This window comes from Tamandua tetradactyla, chromosome 21 (assembly GCF_023851605.1).
Source record: "Tamandua tetradactyla isolate mTamTet1 chromosome 21, mTamTet1.pri, whole genome shotgun sequence".
In the NCBI taxonomy this organism is placed as follows: Eukaryota; Metazoa; Chordata; class Mammalia; order Pilosa; family Myrmecophagidae; genus Tamandua; species Tamandua tetradactyla.
The window spans coordinates 23,768,050-23,786,961 of record NC_135347.1 but is presented as its reverse complement, the minus strand read 5'-3'; the positions used below and the strand labels follow the sequence as shown (position 1 = coordinate 23,786,961).

The 18,912-nt window shown below is 34.8% G+C and overlaps 1 long non-coding RNA gene and 1 pseudogene across 7 annotated transcripts in view; both read left to right on the top strand.

Annotated features, from left to right (window-relative positions):
• LOC143665306 (uncharacterized) overlaps positions 1–18,912 on the top strand; it is a 174,409-nt gene that overhangs the window by 102,032 nt on the left and 53,465 nt on the right. The window lies entirely within an intron of this gene.
• On the top strand, positions 6,059–7,614 carry LOC143665762 (TBC1 domain family member 22B-like; annotated as a pseudogene).

The window sequence follows — 18,912 nt, the reverse complement described above, 5'->3', positions numbered from 1 at the left end:
TGCAAAATATAAATTTCTAATAATGGCAGTATTTTAAATGTGTAAGAATTATATATATTCACAGATAATGTAACAGGCATAAAGTAAAATATTACTATGATAGGACTCTAGGAAAATTTTATTTTTGATTTGTTAATCCTTCAATTATATTCTGAAATAAAATCACGTTGCTATTAAACAAGCAGGACAAATGAAAGAAGAAAGTGACTCTTTGTTGAAGCACCTATGCCATTATTTTCCAGATAATTGATATGAATTCTTTTAATTTTTATTTATATATTTATCTATTCTTCAAACTTTCTGTAATTAACATATTATATTCATAGTTATAAAGAAATTACTAAGTTTTAAATTTATAAAAAGAAAAAATATTCATTTTGTTTTAAAGTTGGCAGTAACACAGAAATAATTGTCAAGACACTGAAAAGAAAGTTCTCCAAGTGAGACTTCCAAGCTGCAAAAATCCCAAGTCTGTATATTTAGAAATCATTCCAGTGAAAAAAAAAGTGAAGTTCTTACTGGGATTACATATAAAAAATGTGGAAAATGTCACATATCCAAGCATGAGATTGTTAAATATTATGGGACCATCCCTATGCAAATGACCAAAGGGCCAAGTATTGGAGCACTCTCTTCTTCCTCTAAACAAATAAAGGGAAAATCTGAATGAATACTAGAAATAAAGCAAGATTGTTGCATTTATATGCCATGAACTTCAACAAGGAGCCTAGAGTGAAGGATAACAGCACAGATTTCAGGTAAGTAGAGAAATCATAATCAGAGCATCACTTGCAACCTACAATTTACAGAAAGAAGACTTAAAGGCAAGGACAGAACTGCGAATAGATGGAGACCATATTATGGTAAACATTTTTTTTTTCATCTAAAAAGCAACATGCTCAAAAATAGATTCAAAAGAAGTCCCAGATATGTGCAGAAGTTGCAATAAACAGAAAGCTGAGAGTCAACAGGGCCTCTTGTTGGCACAGATGAATACACCTGATTCAAGGAAGCAACTCATATTGTTAGAAAACAAAAAGTGGGGGTGATTGAATCAAATTAACTAAGCAGAAAAGGCAATCTTCCTCAGAGAGGAGCTTTATGTTACGGGCAAAATTGTAGCAGAAATCAGGCCAGAGTTCCAAGTTGCTTGCAAATTCTAGGAGCTCTCATTCCTAGATAACCAGCTATTGATTCACCTTACACAGAAACAGGGTCCTTCCATTGATCACAATCACTGCCACCATAAGTCATAGACAGGTCAATAAAGAATCTCAAAATTACATAGAAGATCCCACCATGAGAAAAACCACACAGCATTTGAGGCAAAACAACACTAAGTGAAATATGATTGAACCAAGACCAAATGGATCAGAGTTAGTGGTGAAACAAGAAGGCAATTTAGAAGGCACTACAGTTAATATTTCAGAACAATTAGAGAGAACAAAGCTTCCATTAAACAAAAGTAGACTGTTAAAAACAAAAGAAAAAATTCAGAAATAGAAGGTAAAAACAAACACTAAAAAGCGTGGAAGACCAATATTTTGGAAGACTGAGCCAACATTTCCCCAATCTTTCCCTTGAGTTAATGACCCCAACATCTCCCCAGTTGCTAAGCATAAATCCCAGGAACCAGGCTTTGTTCTTTTGTTAACCTCATAGTCCACATCTGGTCATTAAAAACTGTTACTGGCTCCACCACCAAAACATATCCAGAATCCGGCCAAATATCACCATCAATGTTAACATAAAGATGTCCAAGACATTACCATCTCTTGCCTTGTTTGCTACATGAACTTACTGTCATTCTCCCAGTTTCTGCCCTTGGCTACTACAGTCGGTTGTCCACACAACAGTAAAGGTGATTGTTTTTCAAAGATGCAATCAAATCTTAACACCCCAGCTTTGTACACTCAAATTGCATCCCCCTGCTCTTCAGTTATTGCGGTGTCTATATAATATGAGCCTTGCCTACCTCTCTACCTTTTTCCCTTTCCCTCGCCCCAGCATTCACTGTTTACCAGTCACATTGACCTTATGTCTGTCACTTGTCTGAAAGCCTTTGCAAATACTTTCCTCTTCCTGTACTTTACTTTCCTTGGATTTCCATGTATTTGCATCCTTCACAGCACTGAGATATTAGCTGAATTACTTCTCAAAGAGGCCTTTTTAAACAGAGCAAAAACTCAGCCACTCTCTATCACATTGTGACTTCTTAATAGCTCTTATCATTATAAATTTATAGAATATATGCTTTTGTTCAGTTCTCTCAGCCTTGAATTATAACTTGAACTTTAGTAAGCAAAAATATGCCTTTATTCCATATCAGTGAACCCCAAATCCCTAGACTAAAACCTGGTATAAAAAATACAATACAAAGCTTCTTGATAAATGATAGAAAGGAATGAATTTTGGGCAACTTTATAAGTACAAAATAACAGCATTATATTTTGCATTTCTTTGATTTTATAGTAATCAAAACACTGATTTACTTTTTATTGGGTAAGTGATTATTATTTGCCTATTTTCAAAATGTTAATGCTCTTTCACCTCTTTTTTAAAGAATTGAATTTCTATAAAATAACATTTTATTTTTTATAGTTTGGGCTCTGAAGTAAGGCAGCCTTTGTATCCTAGCTGTATCATTCATCTACCATGTAATCCAAGTGAATTTATCTCCAATTCCCTTATCAGAAAATAGGAATAATAATTATGGCAGTGAATTCCTAGTGTTATTGTGAAGATCAAAGGATACAGTATAAATAAAGCACTTACTGTAATGTCTGGCACAAATTAGTGTTCAATTATTGTTAGCATTTCCTCTAAGATGCATATATATTCTTGCATTGATATCTCACTCTTTTAATTAATTTACCTTTATATTTTCATAACCTAATAAAATTGCCTTTATACTACTTATTTTTACATTATATTGCCCTTTCTTATACAATTTTTTTCAATTTAATTCTTGCCAATTTATTTGCTCATATGAACATCTAAGCATTTTATCAAATTCCAAAATGCCATCAGCTAAAGTATTTAAAACAATGATGATAATGCATTCTTCATAAAAATGAAACAACTCATAGTGAAAATTAAACCGATACTGAAGTTTATGATTAATAAATTAAAATGATAATGCCCAATATCCCACCAACTAAAATCAGCTTTTATTAATAGTAGATAAACATGATTTCATCCATCTTTATATGAATATAGAGAACACAGAGGAATATAAATAAAATGGAAAAATGGACATTAGATAAATAAAAATAGGCAAATATTTTTATAAAATGTGTGTCCTACATTGCATTTTATTTTAATAAAAATTGCTAAATATTATCTTCATTGCATTAAACAGTAGAAAAAGAAATGGAAAATTTCAGAGGTTTGCACATTTTTTTCACTATATGAAATATTACATCCTAAATTATCTTTCTACTCTTATGAAAATTCAATTATTCAAAATAATAGATTAGTGAAGACAATATTCTATTCCTTATTAAACTTCTTTTCACTTGTGAAATATCCTTCAAAGCAAGAATAAGCCTATTTAAAAAGCCATTGAAACAAAAAGGACTCCACAAGAATACTGAGGGAAAAATTGTAATTTTGATATTTGAAAAGGGAAAAGAACTACCTTTTGAAAATTAAAGACTGTTATATCAATCCCAGGCAAAAAACCCTGAGTCGAGAGTTTCAAGCATGGGTTACAAGCAACTAGAAAAAAAGTGGTAATCATTACCACGGGTTGACTAAGAACAAGTCTTTTTAGATTAAATGCAATTTTCTTTTTTGAAAGATTTACTAGGCTGGAAGGTCAGAAAAAAAGCAGTAGACAAAATATATCCAGATTTCTGTAAGATATGTAAAAGTTTCTTGTGTTATCTTTAAGAATGAAATGGAGAAATATGAGCTGAATTATTACACAAGTAGGTAAATTCATAATTGGCTGAACAACTTTACCCAGAGGTTTCTGATTATTAGATCACACTGATCTTGAGAATTCTCTTTCATCCTGTGCCTTAAGGTGACAATTTACCCAATGAATTCAATGAGTATCAGTAATGCATATTGATCAAATTTCTGAATGATACAAAGCTAGTATAGAAGGGAAAATTAAATCATATTATAAAGGAAATTAATCCAAATAGCTGTCAAAACAGCCAATATGATCTTAGCTTACACAAATAGAAACAAAATATATACAATATTTATAATGAAAGCTTTGATATTTCTGAATTCTGTTTAGTTCTGGGAAGTAAAATATAATGAAACATGAAAAATAAACAAATACTTCTAATAATTGCGATAACAATGATAATAAACTAATTCAGAAGACACTACCAAGTTCTTATAGGTAAATAAATAGCATTTCATACAATGAAGGTCTCCATGCTGTCAGAGAGGAAACTCTGAAAAATCATCTTAGTTGTTTCACATGTTGGAAGATTTTCTTTTTCTTTCTTTCTTTCTTTCTTTTTTTTTAACATCGGGAGGCACCGGAAATCGAACCCAGGTCTCTGGCATGGCAGGCGAAACCTCTGCCACTGAGCCACCATTGCCTGCCCATGTTTGAAGGTTTTTAATGGGAAAAGATAAGAACCGTTTTTAAAGCCAAGTAAGACTAGAGCCAGCTGACAAAAGTATCAGTGGAAGACATTCTGGACTGACTTTCCCCCACAGAATCTTTGACAAATTAGCAAAAACCAGCAGAGCCATCTTTGTCAGAACACCAGAAAACAGTTAAAGGGTTGCAGTAACTGAGTGAGTGCCAAATTAAGAAATTGCAGCCTTAAAAACTGTAGGAGGAGCTTGTTAGCTTGTGGTGCACTTACTGGTGCCTCCTTCTCCCACTCCCCGCAGCAGGGTGGAGCCATCCTGCACTCCCATTAGGGTTCTCTGACCTTTTCCAGAGGAACTGAGTAAGCCCTAAATTCATACTGCAGTGCCTGTATGTCAGTGCTAACTTATCATGTGGAAACATGAAAGACTGAACCAGAAAACTTGTCTTGGGCTCACCCTCCTAGAACTTGTTTTGCAGGCAGAGCAGTTTGCAGACAGCAAAAATCATGTAGGAAAGAAATTAAGACAAAGCAATCTGAGAAAAAAGATGATTTGTTTTAAATAATACAATAGAGCATATGAGAGGGGGACAAGTGTATTTCCTAAGGAGTAGAGATGGCATTAAAATTCCAGTAGGGGAAGTTCCTAGGGCCACAAAGCAAGCAAAAACCCAGGACAATATGCAAGCTCAGAGAAGATGGAGAGAACTCTGCACTTCACATTCACCTCAGACTGATCTTCTTAATAAGAAGGCTAAACTCTGAAGGAGGATACCAGCCAACACAGAGCTGATTTGCAAAGACTTTGAAAGGTTTTTTATATATATATTTTTGTTTGTTTGTTTGTTTTTGTCAGATCCCAGCATTTAAGGAAATCTCTGTCATATCACTATACAAACTTAAAGGAAAGACGGTGCAGGGACTAAGTTCTAGATACATACTTAAAAATAGTAAAGTATAACGGTGTGCAAGCAAACATTACAACACAAAATACAGGAAATAATGATCCATCCAAAGGGACAAGACAAAAATAAAGAAACCATCAACAGAGAAGACAAGATTTGGTTATATACCAGACAAACATTATAAAATATGATCCTCAATATACTCAAGTTAAAGGAATACACAGAGAAAAATACTAAGAACTAAAGGATAGCAAGAAGAAAGTGAATGTATGATATGAGAATCTCAATAACCAGAGAAAATTTTTGGAAGAGCTAAACAGAAATAATTGACCACAATAACTAAAATGAAAATTTCCTAGATGGTCTCAAAAGCATATTGAAGATAGTGGGGAAAATGTCATGAGCTCAAAGACAAGATAACTGAGATGATCCAGGCTATAAGTAAAATGAGAAAAAGAATGGTTAAATGAACACTATCCAAGATGGCACCTCCAGGAGCTGGGTACAGGTGGCCAGCAGTGAAGGGCAGCCTGGGTTGGCCTTCTGGTTTCAGGGTCTGGGGACCATTTGGCCAAATTCTCCCCACTCATGGCTCCCCTACAATGCGTACAAGAAACCAGAGCAGTGGCTTCTGAGAATAGTGGGCAGTTTTGGAAGACGAGCACCAACCTGCTGGGGTACATCCAACCGGTGAAGAGAGCACAGCACCCTCCACTCACCAAAATTTCATTAAAGAATGGTCAAAAGTCATTGTTCCTCTGAAGTATAAGAAAGCCTTCAGTTTTCATGAGTTTTCCCAGAATACCACTGGTGCTTGGAACATCGATGGTAAGAAACAGGACTTTTCCTCACTTCCTTTCCAAATTTTGAACTCTGCTTTGGCAACGGCAGCCCAGGTGCTGGAAAACCAGAGTAAGCTGAGGATGAAACCAGAATGGTCCGAGTCAACAACACCTGAAGTTCCTAACAACTACAAGGTCATAAATCTAGCCATGATGCTCAGCTGTCCAGAAACTCCAGTGATACATACTGGCTCTACAAATAGCAGTCACTTCCTCTCCAACCTATCATTCCCATTTTCTCTTGGATCTCAGACAAGAATGTTTCTGGGGTTCCCCCTGAGTGTCTAGGATAAAAATCCACCCAGAAAAATTTCATTAGCTTCTCTCCAACTGCAATAATGACTCAGATGAATCGAGGAAGTGCAGCTGGTCAGGATTTACAGGGAGGTTTGTCCTTAACCTTGACACTCTGGGCAGGCTATCTCCCAGCAAACACTGAGAGAAGAAAATTCACTCTGCAATGGAAGCAGGAGGATTGCAGGAGGAATATTTCGGCTTTATTGAGCAGTGTCGTGACTTGAAATAAGGAGCTTCACCAGGATACCTGCAGACAGATTCACATTGATCTTCCAAGGATGAGTGCGCTCATTCCACTGTTCCAGCAACCACTTGCACAGGATAGCTTCAAAATAATTATATTTATTTGGGTCATGTGATACTTTGCCAGTAAATATATCCAGAGAATTAATGACCTGGTCACTCCAATCTTTGCTATGTTTCTCTAAGAATATGTGGAAGAGATATAAAGAACCTTGATATGCCCAACTTGTCTCGACATGTGAAGTATTGAAGCTGACAGCTTTTCAAATCCAGGATAACTATACCTTTGCACAACCAAGGATCCAAGAGAAGGACAAGGCATGAGAGGAATTAGTCGGCTGGGGTCACGAGCATTTACATTATCACTTCAGGAGGTATGAAGTTGAATATCTACAGTTTGCCTTTCATTGAATGAACTGCTTATGCAGGAGTATTCACTTCACTGCAACACCTGCCTGTAAGACACATACAGTTTGAACCAGGATTCTCCCATTTCTTTCTCTAGTGTGTGCAGCCTTCCGTGATCAAGTAGAGGAAAGGGATCCTGGATGAGGATGACTTTCAGATTAAGTTCATGCATTTAGAGCAATAATATCTCAGAAATGATATGCCCTTCTCAGTGCATCCTATCCTGAGGGTCTATTCATGCTGCTACAGACTCTACCTATCATACTTTGGGACAATGGAAAGATTGGGCTGCTTCTCCTTAAAATATACAGGCTCTAATACATAGTTACCAATGACCTTAATCATAATCACTAATAGGTGCTGTCTCCCACTGGGACCCAGGTTGCCCCATGTCTCGTGGCAGTCTGATCACATGCTATGTGAGCAGTGGACCCTGGTCAGGAATTATTCCTGCTATAAAAAAGCTCACATCCGCCACCCAGGTCTTAACTTTCTGGGGTGCCTGTCCATCACTCCATGTCTCTGGGTATATCTCCTAAACCAGTCAGTATTCTATGCCACGTGGATGGGCCCAGCTCTGGGAGATGACAGAAAAAGAGGGACAGGGTTGTCTACCCTTTAAAAGAAACTGGACAAAAGAAGGGGAAAAGTAAAATGTCTCAACTCACATTGTCCCTACATGGCCTGGCTATCTCACCTCCCTATGCCAACTGATACTATTGCACTAGAGCTTCCTGACATAGTTTGATTTGATCACAGGTCAAAATGCCTTATATTTAAAACTCTTGAACCCTCCCCTCTCTCCCAAGTCTTAGTTCTTTTTCTTTTGCCCTAGACTGAGCCAGTGAGGGCCAGCTTTTCAAGACCATTGTTCTCAGATGGGGGAGGCACTGATGCTTTTAATTCTGGGAAGATAACTACATCTAAGGGCTAGGATTTTTTTTTCCTTCACTCACCAGATGTTTCTTTATGTGTAAGAGACAGTGTGTGTGAATGCATACATGCCCACTAACATTTAGGTATATGTCTGAATTTCTGTCTCTACACTAGTCCCACCAAAACTATCTGGGAAGGGCTCCAGTGACCAGGTATACAAGTGTTCCTGGAGAAGGAACAGGCAGGGGGAAAAGGAAAGACCTTTTAACTTTCCAAATCCTTTTTCCATGATGACCCATTCCATGATATTATGTGTGAATTGCATTATTATGTATATGGGTAAGGATGTAAAATATATGTTCTCTTTGTAGCAGAAATTGTTTTATATTTATAATGGGCATCACCATGTGGAAACAATCTAGATCGCTGGCATATATGAATTTGCCAAGCAAGTGCTTCAGTGATCCAGATTGGTTTGGGGTGACCTCCTCTGAGGGATGTGGAATGGTTGTCTGCTAGAGTGAGTATGACTCAGAAGACGGAACTACTGTTAAAACCAGTGGAAACTACCCAAAGCATCAATGTTTCAGGGTTTTTCTCCCCTCCCCTTTTTTCTCACCCCTCCCTGGGCCTTTCTGCAACAGCTTCCCTGATCCCTTCCCCTCTTCAGTAGAAAAGGATGCGTGGAAAGAGCTCTCTCTACATTTCACCCACAGCATCCACTCAGAGAAGGGACTGCAAAGTTGACCCTTTACATATGATTTAGCTCCTGCCTTTTCCTCAGAATTTAAGGAGGATTTTTGTTCTTACATTTTTAAATCAACATTTTAATCAGCACAGAAGCTAAGACTGACTAGTCAATGCCAAGAAAAGGAATAGGGTTTCCCTAGGGTTAGGGGCTCTTCTCCACTCTATCACCATCATACTTACACAGCTCATCCTGAGATACATGTTAGATTTGGGGGAGTTTTAGTGGGGAAAGTTGGGGGGAGGGTGCGGCAAGCAGCTGTCATCTTCTTGGGAAGCCAAGCAGTGTACCCAGTGGATGATATCTTGAGCTTTATTGCCAAATAAGTCCTGCCAGTATATGTGAAATTTCTTATCTCTGGTTATTTCTCAGGCATTCTTCTTTTCCTTTTCCTCTTTGATGTAACTCAGTAATTTTCTTCACAGAGTGAGAGGGTTTGTGACCTACCCTCAAGTGTACTAATTAAAGAAAGATACTTGTGTACCCTTGTAATGGTTTTATTTTATTTTATTTTTAGTTTTTATGTTTGTACAAGAAATTGTGGATAAAGCAAAAGAATTGTAAACAAAAATATCGTATACTTTTATCCTCAAAAATGTGAAAAGAACCTCAGATACCTATAGGACACCATCAAGTATATATATATATATATATATATATATATATATATATATATATATATATGCATTATGGAAGTCCCAAAAGAAGAAGAAAGAGAGAAAGGTGCAAATCAAATATTTTTTAAATGATGGCATAAAACTTATCAAATTTAATGAAAGATATCAATAGGCATGTTCAAGGCACTCCAAACAGGATAAGCTAAAATAGTACCCTATCCAGACACATAATAGTCAAATTGTCAAATCCCAAGGACAAGGAGACAGTTCTGAAGCTGAAAAAAACCATAATATATTATGTACTAAATGAACCCAAATAATATTAAGTGCTTATTTCCCTTCTAAAATCATGGGGGCAAAAAGGCAGTGAAACAACATATTTAAAGTATTGAAAGAAATAAATTGCCAAACAATATTTTTATATCCAATGAGACTGTCTTTCAAAAAATGAGAGATTAAGATGTTCCCAGATAAACAAAAGCTGGGGAAGTTTGTCACCACTAGATCTGCCCTATAAGCAATGCTAGAGAGGGTTCTTCAGACTGAAAGGGAAGGATGCTAGACAGATATGATAGAGCCCCAAAATACATGATACAAATAAGGACAGACTTAAGGGAAAGAAATAGACTGGTATATATTAGTAGTAGACCTCAATATACCATTTCAACAATGGATAGATTATCTAGACAGAAGATCAGTGAAGAAATAGAAGATTTGAACAATACTATAAACAAGAAAACCTAAAGACATATATAGAACACATCATCCAAAAGCAAAACAATACACTTTCTTCTCCAGTACATATGGATCATTCTGTAAGATAGATCATATGTTAAGTCACAAAACAAGTCTCAATAAATTCCAAGACACTGAAATAGTCCAATATATTTTCTCTGAACATAATGGAATGAAGCTAGAATCAATAAAAGAGAGACTAGAAAATTCCCAAATATGTGAATAAAAGAAGAAATCATAAGAGGAATTTCGAAATGTCTCAAGGCAAATGAAAACACAAGCATAAGACACCAAAACTTATGGGAAGCAACAAGACACTGCTGAGAAAAAAATTAGAGCTATCTAAATCCTTACATTAAAAAAGAAGGATGTCAGATCAGAGACCTAACCTTATAATTGGAGTATGTAGGAAAATCAGGGCTAACTAAACCCAAAGTGAGCGGAAGGAAGAAATAACAAAGGTTAGAAGAAAAATAAATGAAATAGAGATTAAAAAACAAAACCAAAAGTTGGTTCCTTGAAAAGTTCAATAAAATTTACAAACCTTTAGCTAGACTAACAAGTTGAAATAAAAAAAAAGAAAGAAAAGAGGAGGTAAACAACTAAAATCAGAAATGAAAGGATAGAATATTTCTGCTGAACCCCACAGAATTAAAATGGGTTATAAGAGAATACTATGTACAACCTTACGCCAATGAATTAGTTAACTTAAATGAAAAGGAAAAATTCCTAGAAATACTACTTACCCTGACTCAAAGAGAAATAGAAGTTCTCAACAGACCAATAACAAGTGAAGAGATTGAATCAATATTACCACTAACAAAAACTCCCAGCAAAGAAAAGACCAGAAACAGATGGCATCACTGGAGAATTTTATCAAACATTCCAGTAAGAATTAATACAAGCCCTGCTAAAATTCTTCCAAAAAATGAAGAAGAGTCCTTCTTAATTCATTCTATGAGGTCAACATTACCTTAGTACCAAAGTCAGATGAAGATACCATATGAAAAGAACAGTGCAGACAAATATTCCTTATGAATATAGATGCAAAAACAAAAATCTTCCTCCAAATACTAGCAAACCAAATCCAACAGCTCATTAAAAGACTTACACACCATGATCAAGTTGTATTTATCCCATGAGTGCAAGGGAGATTTGATATAAAAAATTCTGTTAATGTAAAACACCACATTAATATAATGAAGGAGAGAACAGCCATCTCAGTTGATGCAGAAAAGGCATTTGACAAACCCAGCAACCTTCTTGATAAAAAAAAATCTTAAAGATCTAGGAATAAAAGAAAATTTTCTCATCATGATAAACGTATATATGAAAAATCCACAACTAACCCACACTCAATGGCAACAATTGGAAGCTTTTCCCTAAGATGACAAATAACACAAGGATGCCTACTGTCACTGCTGCTGTTTCCCATTTTACTTGCAGTTCTAACCAGAGTAAATAAGCAAGAAAAAGAAATAAAAGGCATCCTAATTGGAAAGGAAGAAGTAAAATTTTCCCTACTGGCAGGTGACATGATCCTATAAATAGAAAATCCTGAAAAATATACATCAAAGCTCTAAGAGTTAATAAACAAATTCAGCAAAGTGGCAGGATACAAGATCTACTTGGAAAAATCAATAGAGTTCTATATGTTAGTAATGGACAATTTGAAGGAGAAATCAAGAAAAAATTCAATTTCCAATAGGAACTAAAAGAATTAAATATATAAAGATATATTTAACCAAGGATGTAAAGGACTTCTACACAGAAAACTAAATTTTTATTATTTAAACTAAACATATGCATCATCCTTATGTGCAATTATCCTTAGAAATAGTCATGCTCAAATATTAAGGAATCCTCATTGACCTACTGCTCTCTTATAATGGAAATAGAAAGCAACATTATTAACCAAAGCTAGTGAAAATGTACACATGAATCATCATCATCCTTGCCAAATCCAAAGTATTTAAGGAAGAGGACACAATTTTGTTTCACATTTTGGTGTTTGGTAGAGCTTGAAAGATCATGAAATTTTTTTTTTAATAGTATTCATTTGAAGAATGTGTAAGCTTTCCAGGAAAGAAGTTGAAACCTGATTCATATTTAGCCTCAACATCTTGAAGTGGTGAAGACTAGAAATGAAAAATCAAAACAAAATTAATAGGTTGAGGTCATAAAAAATTACCAAAAGATTTCACTCTGATAATGGAAAAATTGAAGCTTGGTTAGTTAGCTTATGAATCATGCTGCTAGCCAAATGTGAAATGCTCATAGTAGTAATTGTAATATAATAGTGATTCTCTTGGCCTTTTGTTTATTTTTTCATAGCTTGGATTCTTTCTGTTCATTAAAATCCAGTTTGTAATCATTGCCCATAGTTCGGTTTATAGATATATAATTGTTCATAAAGACGCTTGCTCAAAATGCCCATACTTTATTCCTTTTGCTAAACAATCCAGATAAAATCTTTCAGTATTGTTATTTCATTTTATTCTAAATAACACAGAGGCATCCCCTATTTTCCTGATGATCTCATATGGCTATTTTTATTTTATTATTTTTTTTTTTTTTAGGTGCGTGGTCCAGGAATCGAACCCGGTTCTCCCGCATGGAAAGCAAGCATTTTACCATTGAGCCACCCATACACTCCTCATACATCTATTTTTATTCTTCTAGTTTGTTTCTGATAATGACATATAGGACAATTATCAAAAATAATTTTAATGCTTTGATCATGCCTACTGGCAGTAATTTATAATGGTAAATTGAATATAATTAGAAGTATATTTACATATAGTGTATACAGATAATTTAACCTACTTCCAAGGCAATAATATCAATGAGGAAATTTACAATCTTCTAAGCTATGCAAGAGATATCAGGACAGTAACCCAGATAATTATTTATATGGAATTCAGAGTAAGAGTTAATGCTTGTTGCTGATAAACTATCAACTTTATTTCCTTTTTTGCTATCCCTCTATGAAGACTGATATGTATGTATTTTAAGGACTTCTGATGACCTCATGCCAGCTCTCTCCATAGTGGCACACATCTGGTCCATGGGGAATATACTTTCATCCCTTGCTCAGGCTAATTTTGGAATTTCAAAAGACCGCAACACAGCAGTACTCTCCTGGTTTTGCCAGTAAAACCTTTCCGAGGACTTATTTCTTAGTTCTCTGAGTGTTCCCTTTGAACACCTAACTAAAGGTTTGTACATGGACATAAGCCTTGTGGGTTTGACCAAGTCCTCAGAGAAACAGTTGCTAAGATGGTATTTCCTTAAGGGAATTGTGCATGGGGAAATGGAGAGGGTGCTGTGTATCCTGGAAGAGGCTTCAGCCTTGATGCCATTCTGAGCAAAGGAGAGGAGAAAAAAATGAGTGGAATAGTTATAGACTACCCATAGTCTAAGAAAGTTTTGCTAAAGCCATAAAGGAACCCTCAAGCCACAGGCCATGAGAGGAGTCCTGTATCTCCTAGGAATGGGTCTATCAGTATCCCTGTCCAGTTCAGTCACTAACATTCACACAAACCAAAGGGTGGCCAATTATATTTCTTTCATTTGGAGGTCTTCAAGGCACACTCTCATGTCTGCCACATCTCCTTTGTTCTCCAAAATGAACTCAGAACATGGAAAGAATTCTTCTGCAATAAATCTCTTCGCTATCATTCTCTACAATATTCTCTCTCTTTATCCATACTCTTACTCTTCATTAATTCGAAGTGTATAAAGGGATTCAAGAGTCATGGAACAGGATTTTTCCATTCCTTTGGAGAATCTCTATATGATTGCTTGCTGTTGATATTCTATATCCATTTTTATCTGGAGATCTCCATTTGATTTCAATTTAACATACTATATCATATCTATTCCTGAATCTTCTGAAAATAGAAACTGGTTAGTTTTTTTCTTCAGCATTGAAACTTATAATAAAATAAATATTATTCAAAAATTATTATGATGAGAACACATATTAGGGTACTCAGAGAGCAAATAATGGTATTCAATATACTTATTAATTAAAGACTTAGGAGGACAATACATGAACACTTCTGTTTGTTTGCTTGTTTGTTTTATATTATAGAACTCTTGTATCAGTAAGAATTATAAATTCAAAGGGAGTACTGGAAGAGTGGGTTTACATCTTATCAATGCATTCTTTCTCCTTCAAATGAATATTTTGGAAGAAGCCGTTTCTTCATTGCTTTTTTTGCTCTCACCTATGAAAAATATTGATTTTTATGCAATTTTGCAAATGCAAATATATTCAATTCAGAAACTAGATGAGAAAGCAATTGAAAATAACTTATTTTAAATGTTAAGAAGCTAATGTGTAACACATGAGCTCCTTGTAATCTGAACTAAAATAAATGATTGGTTTTGCAAAAAAAATCCAAGTTTGTCAATTTTCAAAAGCTAGCCCAGGTTACAGTAAATTGACAGAAAGAAAATAAAACCAAAAAATGAATTATTTTTGAACTCTGTCATCTTAATATCTAGGGAGACTTAATACCTCATTACAAAGTTATTGATTTTGGTGCACAGAGCACAGAAATTGTATATTACTTTACCAAGGTAATGACATGTTTTGAACGGAATCTGTATTTAAGCTAAGCAGGTTTATTTGAGTGCATAGAACATGAAACAACTTCCTAAATTACTGAACGATTTCTAATAATTCCAAAGTAGAAAGCATGACACTTTTCCAGCATTAAGCTTTACATTTAGGTTGAAGTCAAATTTAATAAAGTGTTGTTGGATTATTTCTAAACTCTAATCCAAAAACAGATTCTGGTCAAGTGAATCAGTGTAATTTGCTATCTGATCATAATGACTGACATTTCAGGGGCTCATCGGGCTGCATTCCTTTATTCCTTAGGACAATTCTATAAGTAACCTTCTAAAAATGAATTACAACTCAAATATTTAATAATGAAATTTGACAGAGCTGAATTTCCAGGTAGTTATAAAAAATTGAAGATGTTCATCTTTGTAAATTTAAATATCAATAAGGAAAAAGCTCATTGCAAAAACAAGCAAATGGATAACAAGCAAAAGAAGTGAAATTTTCCATGTGGATAGGGAGATAATCTCAGAAATGGGGAATGAGGGGAAAAAAGTGTTTTCTCTTTCTGAAGAGAATGGAATAGCTTCTTGTAAACCAAGCTTCTAGTGCGAACAACAAGAAAAACTGGATAAAAATGTAAAAATCTTCTGTTTAAGAGCATCAGAAAGCTGCTGAGGCAATAAGAACTAAAAAACAAGTTCTGAAGAAGAGAGGTTCAGTTTGGTGATTTTCTGCATTTCCCTAGAATAATTTGCTGATGCTAGTTATGAGACATGAGTTGAAGAGCCCAAGATTTGGCTGGATGGAGGGCAACTTCAGTGGAACAGGAGAGACCAATAGAATTTTTGCCATCTGGTCACCGAGCAGGGACAAAGTTGGAGAAGTGATGGGCCAAGATCTTGGTGAGGAAGGATGAGTAGAGAACTGAACCAGAAACAGTCAGGCTAACCCTCAAATTATTTATTCAATTCTGATGCTTAATCTGAAAAGTGAACCCAAAAGTTTTCTGCTTCTTAAGCACTCCTCAACTTGAGTTTAGGACTTACAAGAGGGAGTATCTCTGATGAACAAACCAAGTTTTCAGTTGAAATTCTTGGAAGTTTTCACCTTAGAAATGAATGAGTACCAGAGGTACAAGAGCCTTAGGGAAATGACTACTCAGTCTCAACTCAGCTCAGCTGCCATGTTATCTGCCCAGCAAAGGGAAAAGTGAATAATTCCTAGAGGAATTAACATTGTAGTTTATTTTAAATATACCGTGTTGAGTATTCAATTAATGATTAGGCAAAAACCTAGGAGATGGTTGATAAAAATATTAGTGAAAATATTTTAAAATAGCTAAGAATAATAGGTCAAATAAAATAGACATGGATAAAAAGATGGAGAATTTCACCTAGAGAAATAGTATTTATAAAACAGATTTAAATGGAAATTCTAGAACTGAAATTGAAATATCTAAAATTAAGCATTTAATAGGTGACTTTGACAGCAGATAAGACATAAACAGAAAAAAAATGTGTGAACTGAAACACATATCAATAGGAAAGTTCCAAACTGAAACGTAGGAGAAAATAATGAAAAATACCAAAAAGATCATGAAAAGGTATAATACACATGCAGAATTCAAGTTCCAATAAGAGAAAAGAGAGAAGATTGGGACAAAATCTATTATTGAAAAATATGTCTGCAATTTTCCAAAACTGGTGGAATACTTCAAGATATAGATTTTAGTTTCACAATGAACTTTAAGCAAAATAAATACAAAGTAAACCACACATAGGCATATGAGGTGGTTTGAAACTCTATGAACCCCAGAAAAACATGTTCTTCAATCTAATTCATTCCTATAGGTATAAACCCATTGGAAGCAGGGTCTTTTTTTTTTTTTAAGGGAGGAAGGGAAGGAAAGACAGAGAGAAGGAAGGAAGGATGGAAGAAAGGGAAACATCTTTAAACATTTTCTTGTTTTATTATATTTTGTTTGTTTGTTTGTTTTTTTACATGGGCTGGGGCCGGGAATCGAACCGGGGTCCTCCGGCATAGCAGGCAAGCACTCTTGCCCGCTGAGCCACCGCGGCCCGCCCGGAAGCAGGGTCTTTTGATGAGGCAACTTCAGTAAAGGCGTGACCCGCCTCATTCAGGTTGTGATTTAATAGCATTGCTGGAGTCCTTTATCAGTGGAATGAAGAGAGAGACCAGGAGTTGCAACTACCTAACTTGCCATGTGATAAAGGAGCCAAGCATTCATAGCAGTCAGTCTTTGGGAAGGAAGAATTGTCTTGATGCCTTGATTTGGACATATTCCAGCCTCAACCATTAGAAAATGAATTCCCACTTTTTTTTTTAACCAGACCCATTTCCTGATATTTGCTTCAAGCAGCCTAGGAATCTAAAATAGCATATAATAAAATCGTTGAAAATTACAGACAAAGCGAAAATCTTAAAAGTAGTGAAAAGAGGATAAACATGTTACTTTTGATGAAGCAAAAAATAATTGACACCTAAATTCTTAAAAAAAATGAAAATGAGTGAAAAGACAATGGAAATACTTCTTTAGAGTCTCAAAAGGAAAATTATTATCAACCAGGATTTCTCTACCCAGCAAAGATATTCTTAAAAATAATGATCAATTAAATATATGTTCATGCAGGCAAAAACAAACAGAATTTTTTTTGCCAACAAAACTGAACTAAAAAAAAGAAAGAAAGGAATTCATTAGTCATAAAGGAAATGATTCCAGGAAATGTAAGTACAAGAAGGAGTAACCAGTAAAGGAAAAGTTGAGGTAGATGAGTATTGATAAGATAAGATAATGATGATGATGATGATGATGGTTTATATAGTTGTAAACATATGTAGTTAAAATTCATGAAAATAATGATGTAAAATGTGAGCAGTTGTATATGCAGTTTAAGTGTTTTATGCCTCTATCATTATAGAGGAAGTACTAAAAGTAATCATTTGAATTAGATTGTAATGTTTCAAGGAAAATTTAAGGGGGAAAAATATAATTATAAAAAAAGCAGCCCCTAAAAGCAGATTAATCCCAAAATAGGCAATAAAAGAGATAATGAAAACATAAAACAAGTTGATCAAAAAGAAGATAAATGGTAAGCTGGCATATATGAAGCCAAATGGGTCAGTAATTAAGTTTAATGTAGATGAACAAAATACTCAAGCAAAGAATAAGCGTATTAGACAAGATGTAAAACAAAAAATAAAAGCAGCTCAACTGTCCTAAAGAGAAATGTCTTAACATAAGCATATGAAGAGATTAAAATTCAAAGGATGGACTAAAAGGCATATGAAGCCAACACAAAGTAAATGAAAATTTAAGTGGCCATATTAATTTCAGAAAAAGGCAACTTTAAGGAAAAAGCATTCCTAGAGATAAAGAGTGAAGTTTCATACTGATAAAGGGCTGCATCAATGGGGAAAATATGACCATTCTAAATCTCTATGCAATCAGTACATAGGTTCCAATATATATGTTCCCATTCACAAACTTCAAGAGCTGCTAAAAGTCGCAACCAAAAATAAGATCAGGAAAGATATAGAAAATCTGAACGACGCAATTAATATAATTGACCTAATTGTGTCGTTGTGTACTATACACTAAATGAAAAAATTCAAATTCTTTTCAGGTGCACATGAAACATTTGCTGAAATGATAGGAAATGATCTTTGTCACATCAAATTTTACAATCTTACCAAGTGTTTCATGCTCAATCTGCCAGGTACTCTAGCAGAACTTCTATTAATTTAGGAGTACATCTTGGGCAAGAAAAATGCATAAAATTCTATGACATTTTTCCATCCAATAAGCTAATGTTGCTCATGCAATTAAAGAGGACTGAAGACTTAATGATAATTGTTTCATATGCTGCTCTTTTTACTAGTGAAGGTCGATGCTATTTCTCTTACTTTAAAAAGAATATCTGCACATAAGGATGAAGTAAAAATATGTTTTCTTTTAAACGTGTAAAGTTTACTTCCAAGTACTTATATTGCTGGCCGCATCTTTTAGCTTCATATATATAATTTATATCACCTCAAACAGAAATTCTTCTTAATGTTGACAGTAGAATTAATGTGCT